The sequence below is a fragment of the Phoca vitulina genome, unplaced genomic scaffold (assembly GCF_004348235.1).
Source record: "Phoca vitulina isolate PV1807 unplaced genomic scaffold, GSC_HSeal_1.0 scaffold12, whole genome shotgun sequence".
Classification (NCBI taxonomy): domain Eukaryota; kingdom Metazoa; phylum Chordata; class Mammalia; order Carnivora; family Phocidae; genus Phoca; species Phoca vitulina.
The window spans coordinates 34,512,951-34,529,112 of NW_022589715.1; positions in this window are offsets into that span (position 1 = coordinate 34,512,951).

Here is a 16,162-nt window from a genome sequence, read left to right on the forward strand (position 1 = left end):
TTCGTTTCTGGTCTACGTTTCTGTCTCTACCTCTTTTTTCTTCTCAGAGTCAGAAAGTAAATGGGTAATTATAAATTATTGGGTAATTGTAAATAAGTGGATCCGTTATAAATACATGGCTATCTCTAGAAGTGGGATTTTTGTTTTTTGAAAGGGTGGGGGAGGAGAGAGGGTGTGGGTAAAGGATATCTTTTCTTCCTCCCCCTTTTGGGAAAAAAAAAAAGACATCTCATTAAAAAAAAGAAAAGACCATCTCTTTCTCCCATATCTTTTTCAGTTGGAAGAGAATAAAAGTTCATTTATGAAATTCATTATGAAATGATGGTGTTGTGCTAGGGCTAGAACTTTTGAAAATCCACACAGGATTGATGATTTGGGAAGACATCTCCCTGTGCGATATGTCAAGGTCGTGGTTATCTGTGAATGGTGGAAGCCGAAGAAGGGACTGACAAATCTGATCGGGGTCCTCACTGTGCCCTCTCCTGAGAGTGAAACTTCAAATTGCAGAGAGATTAATTGGTTGCCCAGCAGGTACTGAGCATGGATTAGAGGACACAGTCTCGGGTGCTTGGGAGGGTGGGGACCAGACATGGGACATTGTTCTTACCCTCCCAAGCCTGGTCTATGAACATTAATTTTGCGGTCTGTCCAGATTGTCACACTAAACAAAAAAGTCTAGTTAGACTTCTGAATCCATGATGGCAGAGACTCAGTAGCTCCTGCAAAAACTGGTGGTAGTTTAAAAAAAAAAACAAAAAACTGGTGGTAGTTTAAAGAAAAATTTAGGCAAGGCAAGCAAACTTGGATTCTACTGAGGTCTAACCGAGTGCCCCAAACCTTGGCAGAATGTTTCCCTGGCATTTTTGCTTGGAGTTTTCAACAACTTTTGTATTAGAGTCAAGCCTTGCAAAAGGTGAAGAATATCTTTCAAGTATTGTGTGCACTGACACGATTTTCCTTTTTTTGAGGGCTAGTTGAGATTAATGTTGAAGAAGATGATTATCAATATTAACATGTTTCCCTTCTACAGTAATGTTTATTTCTATCAAGAATTCCATCAAGAATCAGTGTCTCCAGGAAGTGGTGGTAGAGAGGGTCAGAATTGAAGTATTTTGAGGATATCTGGGTGGCTCGGTTGGTTAAGCTCCTACCTTCAGCTCGGGTCGTGGTCCCAGGGCCCTGGGATCAAGTTCTGCGTTGGGCTCCTTGCTCAGCAGGGAGCCTGCTTCTCCCTCTGCCTGCCGCTCTCCCTGTTTGTGCTCTCTTTCTCTCTGTCAAATAAATGGATAAAATCTAAAAGAAAAAAAAAAAAGAATTGAAGTATTTTGTAGGCTGTTGTTTCTCTTCTTCCATGCCATATAGCTTTGGCTCCTTTTGGGATATAGCATGAGGAAACAGATAGGAGGAATTTACATACTGGCTGTGAAGTCAATATAAAGTTGAATTGGAATTTCAGAAACAACGAATATTGCAAGCACACTTTCCTCTTCTTCAAGGATCTATTCTGTCTGAGTTCTTAACCAACAGGGAAACAATAATGCTATTTCTTTTCTCTGAGTCCAGCAGAGACGGCACTCCTCAGTTTGCACTCCCCCAGGGTTACATTAAGACAAAGTACTTCACACTTCCAGCAAAATCCAGAAACGTAATTGTTTTCCTTCCTATCTTAGTGTAATTAAGATACCTTCTTGTTAAATCACATTACTTTTCCCCCTGGCTTTATATTTTTAAGAATGCTCCCAGAAAATACCTAAGGCTTATGGAACACTTTTATAGATATGATAGAATCAATTTTCCTAGAGATTCTAGAAAGGTGGGCCAAGAACCGACTACAGCAGAAAGGAACCACAGCAATCATCCATTTTACAGATCAGGGCAGCAGAGTCCCAAAGATTAAGTGAAGGATCTAAGATCACACAGCCTGGGGAAAAAAAAAAAAAGTGAGAGCCAAGCTCGAAATCACACAGTTAGTGGTTGAGTCAGAATTGGAACTCAAGTCTCCAGCTCCCATGCAAAGAAATTCAAGCGGCAAATCTCTCCCTTGTGACCTACTAAATTCAGAAGCAAGAGCGGCAGAAAAGTGTGCATTACGGAAGGTTTTAAGAATAAAATCAAAAGCTTGTTGTGGTGCCAGTCCTGGTGGGGAGCATGTGAGCATGTCCCATATTTCAAGGGTTTCTAAGCAGCATCCCGATGGCAGAGAACATTTAGGTCACTACCTGGAAGCATTCCTCCTTTAATTCACCCCTCCGATGGTAGAAATAAACTTAGGGACCCAGAATTGCTGTGAGACAGCTTTTAAAGTTAAAAGGGCATAAAAAAGAGCTACTCATCAAACCAAATTCATCTCGAATGACTTAAATAGATTTCACAATCTGTTCCATTCTCTAGACAGGATTTAAGAGAAACACCCACTTAATTTGAATTTCAAGGCCGCATCACATCCTGTTAGAGAATCCAAATAGCCAATAGCATGACCTGAATCTTGTTACTGGGGATATTTAATTTTGAGTTCAAAAGTGGTGTAACAGCAATGAACGGCAGGGAGGATCGACTGAACGGGTATACAACTCTGTGTGGTGAGGATTATTCGCCTTCACATGCTAGTTAGGCCGCGCGTTCTTTTCTGTGCAAGATGAAATCCTACCCACTTGCCCCTTCCTTCGATCAGGGGTTCCTGCCTCTCTTCAGAGATGTACAAATCCCGCCTCACCCTTTATTAGATCTGCTGCCTTCAGCTCTTCTGCTGCCATTTCTTTTCTCGCCAGCCATCCTTTGATTCGCATTCCCTTTTTTGAATGGACAGGGGTTGACTCCGAATGTCCCCGGGGCCTGACGGGGCTGCAGTTGTGGGCAGCAACAAAGTCATCCCTGAAATAGGAGCGGGACAGCGGGATGTCGCACAGAGCAACAGCCAATCAAATATCCCTGTTGAGGATGGTCTGAGAGGAAGTGATTTGCCGGATTTTTCCCCCCTGGTGATATAGTCCCTTGAATTTCCCGAACTGGCACTGCCTACGAGCAACTTCTGCTGACATCGGGGTCCCTTCCGCTCCTCTCTCCGGGCTGACTTGTCCTCTCCCCTCAGACACAGAGAAAGCCTGCTGAGAGGAACGCGGAGATTACCTTCCTACAGGCTCTGAGGTTTGCAGAGTTGCTCACGCCCGTTTCCGAGTGCCCGGGTGCTCACCTGTTGCTTGCCTCGCCACACGAACGGGAAAAACCAAAATGCAAATCCTCCGCCTCAGAAATTCACTCAAAACTCAGAACTCTGAACACAAGAGATTTCCCTTTAAAGCAGTCCCCTTTGCGTGGATTTGCCTGTAGCCTCTGCGCCTAATTTGTGGAGTTCTTTTTATTTTTCAGGTCCTTTGAGAGTCCATTTTCGTTTCCCTCTGACGGGATGATGTACCGCGGATGGACTCCTGGGCGTTATGGTCCAGGCCAGCGAATGGTGCCAATCTCTGAGTCAGCATCTCTGGGCCGTGATCCTGGCTTTATCGTTGCCATGCTCACCCACCTGGTGTCCCCTCTCTCTGCACTTGACTTTATAAGGGGTCCATTCCTCCCTCTAAAAAAAGGAAGGGCACTCCCTGCTTTCTGCTTCCTACGACCCAGCAGGGCACAACTGTCACAGTTCTATGAGCCACCCGTATGCTCTGGACTCTGGGTAGGGGTGGGGGTGATGACATCCAGTCTTGATGACTATAGGCAAGTGGGGTTGGGGTCCATCTTAAAGGTGGGCTTTTCTTTTTTTTAGTTAGTAAACCCGTTTTCTTTATAACTTTATGGCACAGAAAAAAAAAGCTGCAGCGATTTTTGTTTGGGATCTAAAGCTGTCATCACATTTTTTAAATGGTTACATGTGCAGTGCTCAGGGTGCATTTTATCACTTTGGTACACCTGAAGGTTGGATGTCCCTCTCTGCAACTTGCGCTGCTGGTGGGTAGCCCTGGAGGGCCTTGTGCACCTCCCTGAAGGTGGCAAAGCACCACACATCTGCTGCCTGAAGATCGAGAGCCAGGACAGGTCCGAAATGTGATCGCTATTGAACACCGAACCCTTCTCAGCTGGCCAACTGCCTGGAGTTTGGTAAAGAGCAAAATATAGGTTAAAATAAAAACAATAAAATTAGCCAATGCTTATTCAGAATTTACTATGTTCTGGGCATAGTGATGAGTTTTCTGTGCATGTTCTTATTTCTTCTTCATAACCATTTTGTGGGGTAGCTACGGTCATTATTCCATTTCACCAAAGCCGAGAGAGACCGCGGGACATATCCAAGGTTAAACACCTGGCACTGCCATGATATGACTCCAGAATCCTCACTCTTAACCTCTACGTGTTGACTTCCAGATTCTGTCTCATTCTAGAATTTTGTCATCATATGTAATGCCGCGGTGGAGGATCCCCTATGAAAAACAGTGACAACAGTGCAGGGCTAATTAAACTGATTAGAAAGCATACTCAAAGTGGCGTTGCCTTCAGGGTTCTGGTCTTGTTAACCACTGACTAAGGTTGGTGTCAGTATTTCTCACAGCGCTTGCATTTCTGTCTGTCCTTGGCGCTGGGAGGACCAGTTTGATTCCGTGAACCATATCCGAGAAATTCACTCATGCATCTTCTCCATCTGCAGTAAGGCTCATTCGTTTGTTCAATCAACAAATATTTATTAGGTCCCTGCTATATGCAACCTACTGAGCTAAGTGCTGGGGAAAGGAGGCAAAGAGGTAAAGGGCACAGTTACTGCCCGTCAGAAATTGCCACCAGTGGAGAACGAAATTAATTAGAATCCTACTGAAAAACTAGTTAAGTTGACAGTGGTGAGAACAGTGGGCCTTTTTAAATGTTAATATATGATTCACTTTGCCAAAGTAGATGATAGGCCAGGGGCTTCAGCACTCCTGAATGAATGGGAATGTTATTCTTTATACCTTATCAGTAGGACATACTTAAAAGTTATTTTTCAAATGATGGGGATGAGTATACACTGATGTTTCCTCGTGTAGTTGGTTCAGTCCTTCTGGTAAATAATAACAGCAGATAATTTAGAAGGAGAGTAGCTATAGAAACACAGTTTCTTGTCCTGTGGATGGAAGATAAGTGTTACTATATCCTGTATATCCTGTGTGTATATCTTATATAAAGGATAAATCCATGTATTTCCACTCTCTGGGCTGACTTGTCCCCGGTTACCTGCTGGCAATTCATTCTCAATGAAACATGACAAAGAAATCTTTACTTCTCCTATGTGCAGTCCTATGATCTCTTTCAGAATATCAGCATAAGCCAAATTCATTTTCCCCACCTACAGCGTACAAGGTGGTGTTCTAGGCACTGTGGGCAACTATCAAGAAGTTTAAGACCCAAGCCCTGTCCTCAAAGGGAATATAGTCAGTCCCATTAAGAGGGCAAAATTATAAGCATAAAAGCAGGTCATTAACAATGAAAGGGTGCAATAGGATTAATTCAGAAGTGAGAGACACAAACTATAGGAATCTGAAGGAAGAGGATTTCTCTGGGGCCCACAAAGATGCTGGGCTTTTAGTTGGTCATCAAAGGCAGGCTAGGACTTGGACCATAAAGAGAAAGGACGGGGGCAAACCAGTTCAAGGCAGTCCTGTGGTGTGTGGAGGGCAGGGGCTAGATCACCGTGGCAGGAAAAGGTTTGTTTATGGATATAATGGAAGGTAAACTTAGAAACTAATTGGGAACCAATTATGGAGGCTCTTTAATGATAGGTGATGGGGCCTGTACCATAGTTAATAAAAAGTTTTTCAAAGTTGTGTCCATAGAAAAGATTTTAGGAAGAGTATAACAGAGTATGGAATGGATTGAAGGGGAACTCAAAGGTGACCAAGAGACCAATAGGAGGCTGGTCCTTGAAGGTGTTGCCAATTTCCTGGAGGGAGGACTCTGCCATGAGTATAGTATTTGGGTCAAGCTATGTAGTCACCTTCACCGCATGCAAGCACGCAAGGATGCCATTATTTGATGGTATATCTAAATTCCCCATTTACCCTGCTCTAGATCCATCCCAGAATGCCTATGGAAGCCGACAAAAGATCTTCCTTATGTGTTGATGGTTGTTAGAAGCCCACACAATGAAGAGCCTAAAGATAAAGACCTTGAGGCCCAAACCAGTCAGTTTCCTGGAGATGAACTGTTTTTACAGTACCAAGGGAAAACATCTCGTCTCATCAGGCATTTAACACTTTAGCAGAAAGTCTCAAGCACAATGATAAACTTAAGTGGAAAATGAACAGAAAACTTTAAGAGTTTTGTAGTTCAGTGGGCTCCAAGGATTTCCTTTTTTTGAGGGGGAAAGATTAAAGATTTTTTTTTTTTATTCTCTTGACTATTTGTAAAAGTTGAATCATGTTGCTTTTTTCTTTGCAATATGCTTGTTGATACATGCCAGATACTGCAATAATACGATTTTATTGTCATTTGGCCACAGCACTAGATGAATTTCATAATGAAGGCATGAAGTGAAAGTAAGCAAGCATGTTTACACAGAATCAGAGAAATGTTCTCTGCACCAAAGTGAGGCTGAGCAGGCTAGGGCTTTACTCTCTTAGAGCTCAAAAAAAAAAAAAAAAAAGAAAAAAAAGAGACCTTTGTATTATTGTATGGCAGTCATATGATCTGGTATCCTTCCATACCTCCCTTCCCCCTGGCTACCATTCTGTTCTCCCTGGAAGCAGGATTGGTCTATGACTGTCCAGGGTCATAAATCAGGACATTTAAGGCACACAAAGAATTCATTTTTGACACTGGGTTGCAAACTCTCCATTTTACTCTTGAGTTTCCCCTCGACCCTCCTCCTCCTCACCCCTGTGACCTGTCCATAGCCACAAGCCCCAGTGCTGGCGTCAGTTCTCAGGAGGATTGTCAAAGATGTAAATACAAGCTAAAGATCAGGCATGAGTGAGTGGCTGGGAGCCGCCCAAGAGGTTCAGCACACGTGGAAACATTCCCCTGAGGTGCAAAAACACTGACATGACAGGTATGGCTCGTATTTCCCTCCTACCGAAATAAAGTATAACTGAAAAAGTTAAATATTCCCTATAGACCTTGACGTGGGACAGGGAGGAAAGTAAGGTCTCTGGGAGATGAAGTCTGTGGAGCAGAAGACAAAGCTCCCTTCTCTAGCTAAGCTCCCCCTCTTCTATATCAGCACAGGGCTCAATTCACACTTCAGCAGATAATCACTGAAAGTCACAGATAGGAGCCCCTCCTCATCTGCAGTTTTGCTTTCCTCAGTTGCCCATTGGCAACCACGGTCGCTAAGCGTGTGCTCCTTCTCCCTCACGGTGGGAAGGGCCATAACAGCCCGCGCTACGTCACGACGACGCCTGCGCCATTCCCCTGCGTCACTCCCCTGCGTCATTCACTAACGTCATCTCATCATGCCGACATTTGGCCATCTCACGTCCTCACAAGAAGAAGAAGGGTGAGTACAGTACGTAAAGAGATTTTCAGATAGACCGTGTTCACATAACTTTAATACAGTGCAGGCATACCTCGGAGATACTGCAGTTTGGTTCCAGAGCACCGCGGTAAAGCGAATATCGCCATACGGCGGGTTAAATGAATTTTTTTTGTTTCCTTGTGCGTATATAAGTTATGTTCACACTATACTGTCTATTAAGTGTGCAGTAGTGTGATGTCTAAAAAAGCACATAGCTTAATTAAAAAATACTTTATCGCTAAACAATGCTAACTGTCATCTGAGCTTTCAGGGAGTCATCATCACTGGTCACAGATCACCATAGCAAATAAAATGATAATGGAAAAGTTTGAAATGTTGTGAGATTACTAAAATGTGACATAGGCATGAAGTGAGCAAATGCTGTTGGAAAAATGGCACTGATAGACTTGCTCAGCGCCAGGTTACCTCAGACCTTCCATTTGTAAAAAACGAGTATCTGTGAAGTGCAATAAAGCAAAGCACAGTAAAACGAGGTATGCCTGTATATTTTTATAATAATTTTATTTTATTATTAGTTTTTGTTGTTAATGTCTTACTGTGCCTAATTTATAAATTAGACTTTACTGCAGGTATGTATGTATAGAAAAAGACCATAGTGTAATAGGGTTTGGTACTAACTGGTTTCAGGCATCCACTAGGGGTCTTGGAATGTATCCTCCATGGATAAGGGGGTCTACTGTATACTTAGTTAGGAAATGCAAGTGTCCATAGAATATATTTAAGTGTTTAATGTAGTAGTTGTAATGCAAGTGTTTAATGTAATAGTTTCACGTAATCATTCTTTTCATTTTTCCCATGAGTCAGAAGTATGGTGTATGTATAGGAAGGCTGTATATACGCACAGTTACACTTCTAATTTTTTATGTATACACCCATTTATAACATATTCATGTCTTGTGTATGCTACCAGTATGCACACAACCAGACAGGAAAACGTGCCTCATCTATGACTGTGATGATCTCAAGGACATTATCGGGTTTTGATCTTTGATATTCAGCACCCCCTGGTTTCTAGAATCTTATCTTCAGTAACTGTATTCACTCTGACCCCTCACTCTTCTTCTCCAGGTGTTAAAGGTAAAGGCTACAAAACTGGACTAGAGAAGGTTTGTTTATCCTCTCCTGGCCTGAGGAGTCATTGTGTCTACAGAACAGATGTAGGATGGGCAGGAGTGGAGTAAACCTATCCCCTCTCCTACTGGAAATCACATTTAATTCTGACCCAAGGGGCCTCTGTGTTGCAAATGGAGAGGTAATTAAGCCTCCAGACTCTGAGCCTTTTGGGGTGAGAGGGCTTAGTTTTTCATATATACATCCAGTATATTTTTGAAGAGCAGAGGGTGGGGGGCCAGAGAGGCATAGGAAGCCTTGAAGAGAGTGGAAACAAGATGACAGGTGTTGGGCATATTGCTGTTAGGTGGCATGGATAAATAGAACACATATTTAAAGATTAATTCCAGTTTTAAAAAGCTCAAAGAATTGTACCAGCATTCTTGGTAGTGTGACAGAGGAATGGGGCCACCACCTTGCCAGTGAGTGCTTATGGGAAGGAGAGGGGGCTGGAGTGCCCCTTCTGCTGTCATTATTATTATTAAAAAAATTATGATTGAAGTGGAAAAGTTCCACCTGCAGAGACCTGGAGTGAGACCTCGAAGGACAGGAGCCCTCCACTGGTAACGACACCTGGTTGTTAACACAGCCAAGGACTGAGCCCAGTGACCTAGAGGGAGATGGCTGAGGTAACCAATCCCCAGGAGTGGTCCTCCAAGGAGTGTTGGTCCCATTTCAGCCACTGCCAGCTAGGAACATTCCACCTGCTGCTGTTCTGTGTTGATTTAGACCATGCCTCCTGGGTGTGTGGCTGCAGTAGAGCTTGGAAAATCTGAAGCAAGCAGAAGGACTTGGGATTTCCATTTAGGAATGTTGACACCTTCCCCTAGTCAAGGGACATGGAGTGTGTGTGTGTGTGTGTGTCTATGTGTGTGTGCGCGCGCGCGTGTGTGCCTGTGTTGGACTTGTGTAGAGGGTAGGGTCAATCCTTTCTCTACCACCCCACTGTGTTAGGGCTGGTGAAGTGGAAGGTGCTGTTGTACACTGCTCCCCCCTCCCCTTCCACCACCCTCTTTTGGAACCAAGCTGAGAGAACTCTTTAGCATGGGCACCCTTGGTTTTTTTTTTTTTTTTTTTTGATGGGCCAAGCTTACAGTTTTCAAAGTGCTATGACAGGATGGTTGCAAAAATAAAAAGCTAGTGAAAGCTTAGTCACAATATTTCTATAGCTGGCAATCAAAAGATCATATTGCATGCAACTGGCAAAATCATCATAGGGAAATTATGCATTTTCCAGAATACCTTATTCCCTTCTGTGTATTAAACATTACTTTAATATTCTGGTGACAATGTTTTATAATTAATCTAAATGTAAGGGAATGAACACACCAGAGATTATGTCTCAGTGCAAAGAGGTGAAAAAGGCTTTTTTGCAGTGGCAGACCGGATTACTGACTCAACTCCTTTCACTTAAGAGCAGCCACGGATATCACTAAGGGCTAATATCCTGCCCCATCCTCCAGTGAATGCAAACATTCTGTACACTTTGGGGAGTAAAATCTCTTCACTCATAAGGGTGTTAACACAGAAGAAAAGCGTTTTAAAAATTGCATTAGTTCATAGACTTACATTGAACTCATGAGGGGGAATCTAGCCCCAGAGAGATAAAAACTAAAGAGCTGAGCCATAAACCAGTATGATAACATCCTTATTATAAGATGCAAATTGAGGGACCCAATTCACTAAAACACATGTTACTGGTATTTAATTTTGCTTGTGGGAATATATCAGAAGTTGGCCTATGCCTTTTGCACAATGTACTTAAAACGAGGGCGAGTAACTTTAGCTATTAAAAAAAGTGATAAAGAAGCGCAGGGCAAGCCAGGATTGAGAGATAATTGCAGGGATCTAATTTAAGTGTCAGTGTACACAGCTTTCTTCCTTGGCTTGGGCTTAGAGGCGCAGAACTGGTGTGGGAAGGCAAGTGGGGCTATGCTCCTGGATGGGGAGGCTGGGGTCCTGCAGCGGGGCAGTGGAATGGCAGCCCTTCTTGGCTGGCCTGGGCCCGTGGGGCCATAGTCTGTGGGATGGGGGCCAGATGAGGCTGGCCCACGCCCAGTGGTCATCGCAGGAACTTCACTCGAGCTAGTATGTTTGGGAGCCTGCGGTTTGGAGAAGAGAAGATACACTTCCCCATGAGAAAAAGGTCAGTTCCTCTTTCCTCGGGTGGCACAAACAGCCTGCTGGGTGTACTTGGACTTCCTGCCACCACTTCCACCCCTGGGTAGGTGAATTATGCTTCCCTCTCAGGGTGACATGGTGAGGTTGTACCCTGGGTCTGCCCAGGTGGCCATTCCTGTGGGACTGCACAGACAAGAGAACTATTCCTCAGCTGTCACCTCCTTTCAGAAGCCTTCCTTACCTGGGGGCTCTAGGGAAGGGACATCGCCCCTCAAGACTCAAAGTGCTATCAGTGGACCCCAGCGTGTGGGCATCATCATCTGAGAGCCCATTAAAAATGCACAATCAGCAACCCCTCCCCAAAGCTATTGAGTCATGGTCTACATTTTAACAACGTGAATTAAGTTTGAGAAGTGTGGCCAACCCCATCCTCTGGCCTACTGCATGGGCCCCTCATTTGGCATTTATCATTTAGGGCTTGCAAGGTTTGTATAGTGAAGAGAGGGTTCTCCAAACATCTGTTTTTTTTTTTTTTTTTTTTGGTGGGGGAGTCAAATCTTTGTGATTAGAGGGAAAAATATCATAGGAAGCATAGGGATGCATTGGAAGTTGTCAGGGCACAAGCATGATGCACTGTGAGATGCTACCTTAGATAACATTGGGGTCACCTTGATGTTGGCTGGGGAGGGAAGGGGTGTCCAACTGTGGAGGGGTGGAGGGTCTGCTGAGGGGATACATTGTTCTGGAGATGCATGGTGGTGATGGGCATACAGCATTGCGAGTATACTTGATACCACTGAACTGTATAATTATGAATGGTTAAAATGGTAAATACTATGTTATATATATTTCACCCTAACTCAAAAAACTGTTTAAAAAAGCAAGGAAACAAAACCAAAATAGAAAATAACAAGAACAGGAGCGCCTGGGTGGCTCAGTTGGTTAAGTTTACCTTAACCTTCAGCTCAGGTTATGATCCCAGGGGCCGGGGATTGAGCCTGAGTTGGGCTCCTTCCTCAGCGGGGAGCCTGCTTCTGCCTCTCCCTCTGCCTCTTCCCCTGCTTGTGCTCTCTCTTAAATAAATAAATAAATAAATAAATAAATAAAATCTTAAAAAAAAAGAAAATAACAAGAACAAACGGCAACAAAGTAAACAAACACAAAAGAGGAGGCGAGGCTAGCAAGAGCAAGCAAAGGAGAAAGGCCGGGGCTGGTTTGGGAGAGGCAGCGGCAGAGAGGGAAAGGAAACTTATGCGGGGACAGAGGCACTCTCTGGAGCCTGGGGCTCCCGCATACTGTCCAGTCATTTGCAGCTGGAGAACGGCTGATTTTCTTTTACTGCCTGACAGTGTGCCTGGAGTTTAGGGGCAGGATCACCTCCCTGGGGTGGGAGAAGTGTCCACTTCCAGTTTATGTATGTGTGTTATCCCGAGAGTAGGATAAATGGCTGTGAAGCTGACCTGATATTTATGTCCATTTTAAGGCCGGTGGTTGTTGATATGAGTGCTTTCTCGGTGAACTGCACGCTCAGAGTCATTTACTTTATGGACGGTTTCTGCTGGGGAGGACTGGGAAAAGTCATCAGATTACATGTTTGCTGCTTCCCCTCATTATATTCTCACTTTTGAATAATTTCTGAGGACTTTGGAAGTGTAAGAAGGGGGACCCCCTTCAAGGTGTGGGAGCATTCCAAAGACAGGTAAGATGTTTCCTGCCCCAGATGGGCTCTTTACTATTCATTTGTGAAATCTACTATTATCATTCTAAAAGTTTCCTGTTGTTCATTCTGCCCATTAGAAAAAGTAGAAGATCTGGCTTTCAAACATGTGTTTGAGCTGGATCAGGGAAGACATATTCTAATCTTGTCTGGCCTGTTAATTTGTTTGGTCAGTCCTTGCTTGTTTAGGATTCCCTCCCCTCTCTTTTCTCCCTCAAGCAACAACATGGTATAATCATAGCCCTTGCCTGTAGAACTCCCTGCTTGTCAAACACTGAAGGTTCAGTCTGTAGACAGAAAGAGGCTGGAATGCAAGGTGTGAATACTGCGGTAAAACAGAGGGTGGGCAAGTTGCTATTGCTATTGGGCTTTAAGAACTTGCAGGTCAAGAACTGGCCTCAAAAGTAAAACTTGAGAGACTTGAAGTTATATTCTGAGACCAGGGTAAAGGACTCCAAGCTTTCAACTCTGTGACTTGCTTTCAGGAAGATGCAGCATGTATTTGCTGGTCATGGAGGCAGATGCTTGGAATTCATTTTTCGCCAAATGATTTGGTTTTCTGAGTCTCGAGTCCTGGTCAAAGCTTCCCTTTTTATCTTATTTTTTTAAAAAGTCAGTTGGTACAAACTGGGCTTAACTGCAAGGGAATTTAAACAGGAGGGGAAGCTAAATCTTTCAAGCTATCTGGTAAATCTGAGAGGTCTCTGAAAGGGTTCCAAAGAAATGTGAGTAAATGTCTGGGAGGAGGACAAGGAAGTGATTGTATTATTACTAATAACATAATGAGATACTCATACCTTTGGAAAACTATTTTTACCTTCGTTGAACAGTTTTTATTTGCTCATTTTGTCCCTATTCTATCAAGGTATTGCCATTAACCTCACTTCTCCAGTGAGCACACTGAGGCACAGAGCAGTCCAGTGGTTTGTTAGGGGCCATAGAACTGGTTAAGAGAGTAGGCAGGACTTGGGACCCAGGCACTATTACTCATTCTGCAGACTTTCCGTGAGGTTTTTAATCTTGTCCTTTCTGGACATGCTCTCTCCTGGGTTTAGACTCATGCTAGGTGCTAGGTGGGAGGGTACTGGAGATAGTGGGATAAATGTGGGTGTAGGCTCTTGAATGGGCTAACATGCTCAGGCTGGAGCTGGTCCTAACCCTGCCACGGTGAGGTGATGGGAATTGAGGATAGACTCTTTCCTGGAAGGGAGGAGTATGAGTGTTGGGTTCATGATACTGGTATGTGGTTCTCAGTAATTCCACTCAGGCCAAGAAAGCAGGTGGATCCTCATACAACCTGCATTCTCTGGGCCATTTCTGAGCCTTGCCAGTTCCTACACCTTATCTCTAAAAGGATGGCTTACTCCATCACCCTCTGAGTTCAAGTATCTTCTTTTAAAGATGCTGTGTTGGTCTGGATAGCAAAGCCTTCAGAGGCCCTTATTTTAATATTCTCAGATTATCTGGGAGGAGTCATTAATCTCCTTTCCTCAGGTAGGCTGATTTGTCAGATATTGCTCATCTCACTTAAACTATTCCAGAAACAAAGAGTCTGACCTTGAGAAAACGAAATATAGGGAAGTCAGCTAAGATAAGACTGGAATCTTCAAGGTGATGGGTGGGAGGATGGCAGCCACAGAGAGCCTATCCACACAGATTTTGGAAGCCAAGCTGAGGCACTGAAGGCAAATTCTCTGGACTTCCCACGTGACCTTCCTGGAATGTGTGCTGGGGGAGGGGCGGCTGAGGATGTCTTCAGGTCTTGAGCCTAGTGGCCCAGCTCTAGATTCAGAATTAAGACCCTCGGGTTCTATATAGTCCCCGCTCTTTCTGTTCATTTTCTTCTCCGGATCTTATTTTTCTCATCTGTAAAGTGAGTAGATGAATTCCAAGGTCACTTCTGACTCCACGATTCTATGTGACTCTCCCTGGAAGAGAGAACCTGAGAGGATAACCTGGGAGAATGCTGTTCAGTGGTGGCCAGGTAGGAAGTCACCTGGAGCAGCCATAGGAGGAATCAGTGAATGGTGGCACAGTCACTGCCATGAGCAATCTGTGGTGAGAGGAGTAAGCTCAGACCTGTCAGGGAAAGAAGGCCACTCTACAAAACACCAGGGAACCTATATAAGGAGGTTTTGCCCAAGTGACGCGCAAGTAGGTGCTGGTAGCAAATAAACCAGCTCAGGGTCTCAACTTGGTTGGGAATGGAATGCTTTTTTTTTTTTTGGTAAGGAAATAAATCCAGTCAGGTCTTTTATCTTGTTTAGAAATCATAAATTTAACATGTATTGCGGTTAGTAGACCAGTTCAGGGGCTGTTTGGGGGCATGGATTCATTAGGCTGAGAATATTTATGGGGTAGGGTTTAAAGGACACCATTCAACAATCCGTGGCCCAGGGCTGTTTTGGCTGCAGCTTTGGGCAGTCTTTTGGAGTTCTGTTTTGTTGAAATATACTTTAGGACACAAAGAATTAAATGGCTTTTGAAAACATTTCCCTACTACTCCAGCTAGTTAAATTCCCAACACTTTGGAATCATGGCTATAATTCAGTTTTTAAATACAAATAGAGTGCCTGCTCTGTCTTACTACGTGCTGGACACATTTTGAGGTATTTTGAAGGAAACAATGGTGAATGATACTAGGGCCATGGCAGGTGACTCAAACAACATTTTTTGTTATAATAAGTTTGGGGAATTTTTCTTCTCCTATAAGAAGGCAAATCAGCACACACCTACACCTCCCCATGTCCTTTTGCTACAGGACTTGGTCTTGATTTCTGGAAACCTTTTCACAATCAATAGGCTAAACCTTGTCCTAATCAAAATATGGTAGACATGTTTCAGCATGAATACTGCTGAAAAAAAAAAGACTCTGAAATATAAACTCGTTTAGACAATCAATAAATGAATGCTGACTCATTGGGCGCTTGGTGAAGGTAAAGGGCACACTCTGTCCTTGACCACCTGTTATGTGTATTTTATTTATTCCTCTGAGCCGTGTCATATTATTGCCATTTTCCAGATAAAGAAACTGAGGCTAGAACTGGTTAAGTGACTTGCTAAAGGTCATCTAGCTAGTAAGAAGTAACGTCTGGTCTTTCTGACTCCAAAATCCATGCTCTTATTTACCTGTTCATCTAACAAATGTTAATTGAGCATTTCTCATTAACATACTGCCTTCATATGGGGCATTCTGTATGCCTGAAGCATGAAATAAAAGCACAATAGAACATATTTTGTAATTAAGTGCTACTTTAAGAGCTACATGAACTCAGAGAAGGGAGAATGATGTGGGTTGTAGAGGCTTGGCAAGATGTCTTAGGAGTATCTTAGGCTGGGTCTCAGAGCATGGGAAAGATTTGCAGGGACAGAGAACAGAGTGGCAGAATAAGGTGTGTTTTGGGGGGGCATTGAGGTGCAGAGGTAAACCAGAATAGGTGGTTTAACTTTGCAATGTCACAGCCTTTTGGGTTCAAATGTATCTCCCTGAAGTAGACTTCCAATCCCTCAAATATTGGAGAGGTTGGAAGTACCTGCACTGTGTTACTCTCATCTGCCTGAATAGCAACTGTCTCTAAGTCCAGAAAAGAGACCTGGGAGGGGTGAGAATATAAAATAATTATTCTTTTTTTTATAAAATAATTATTCTTTTTTTTTTTTTTTAAAGATTTTATTTATTTATTTGAGATAGAGAGAGAATGAGAGAGAGAGCATGAGAT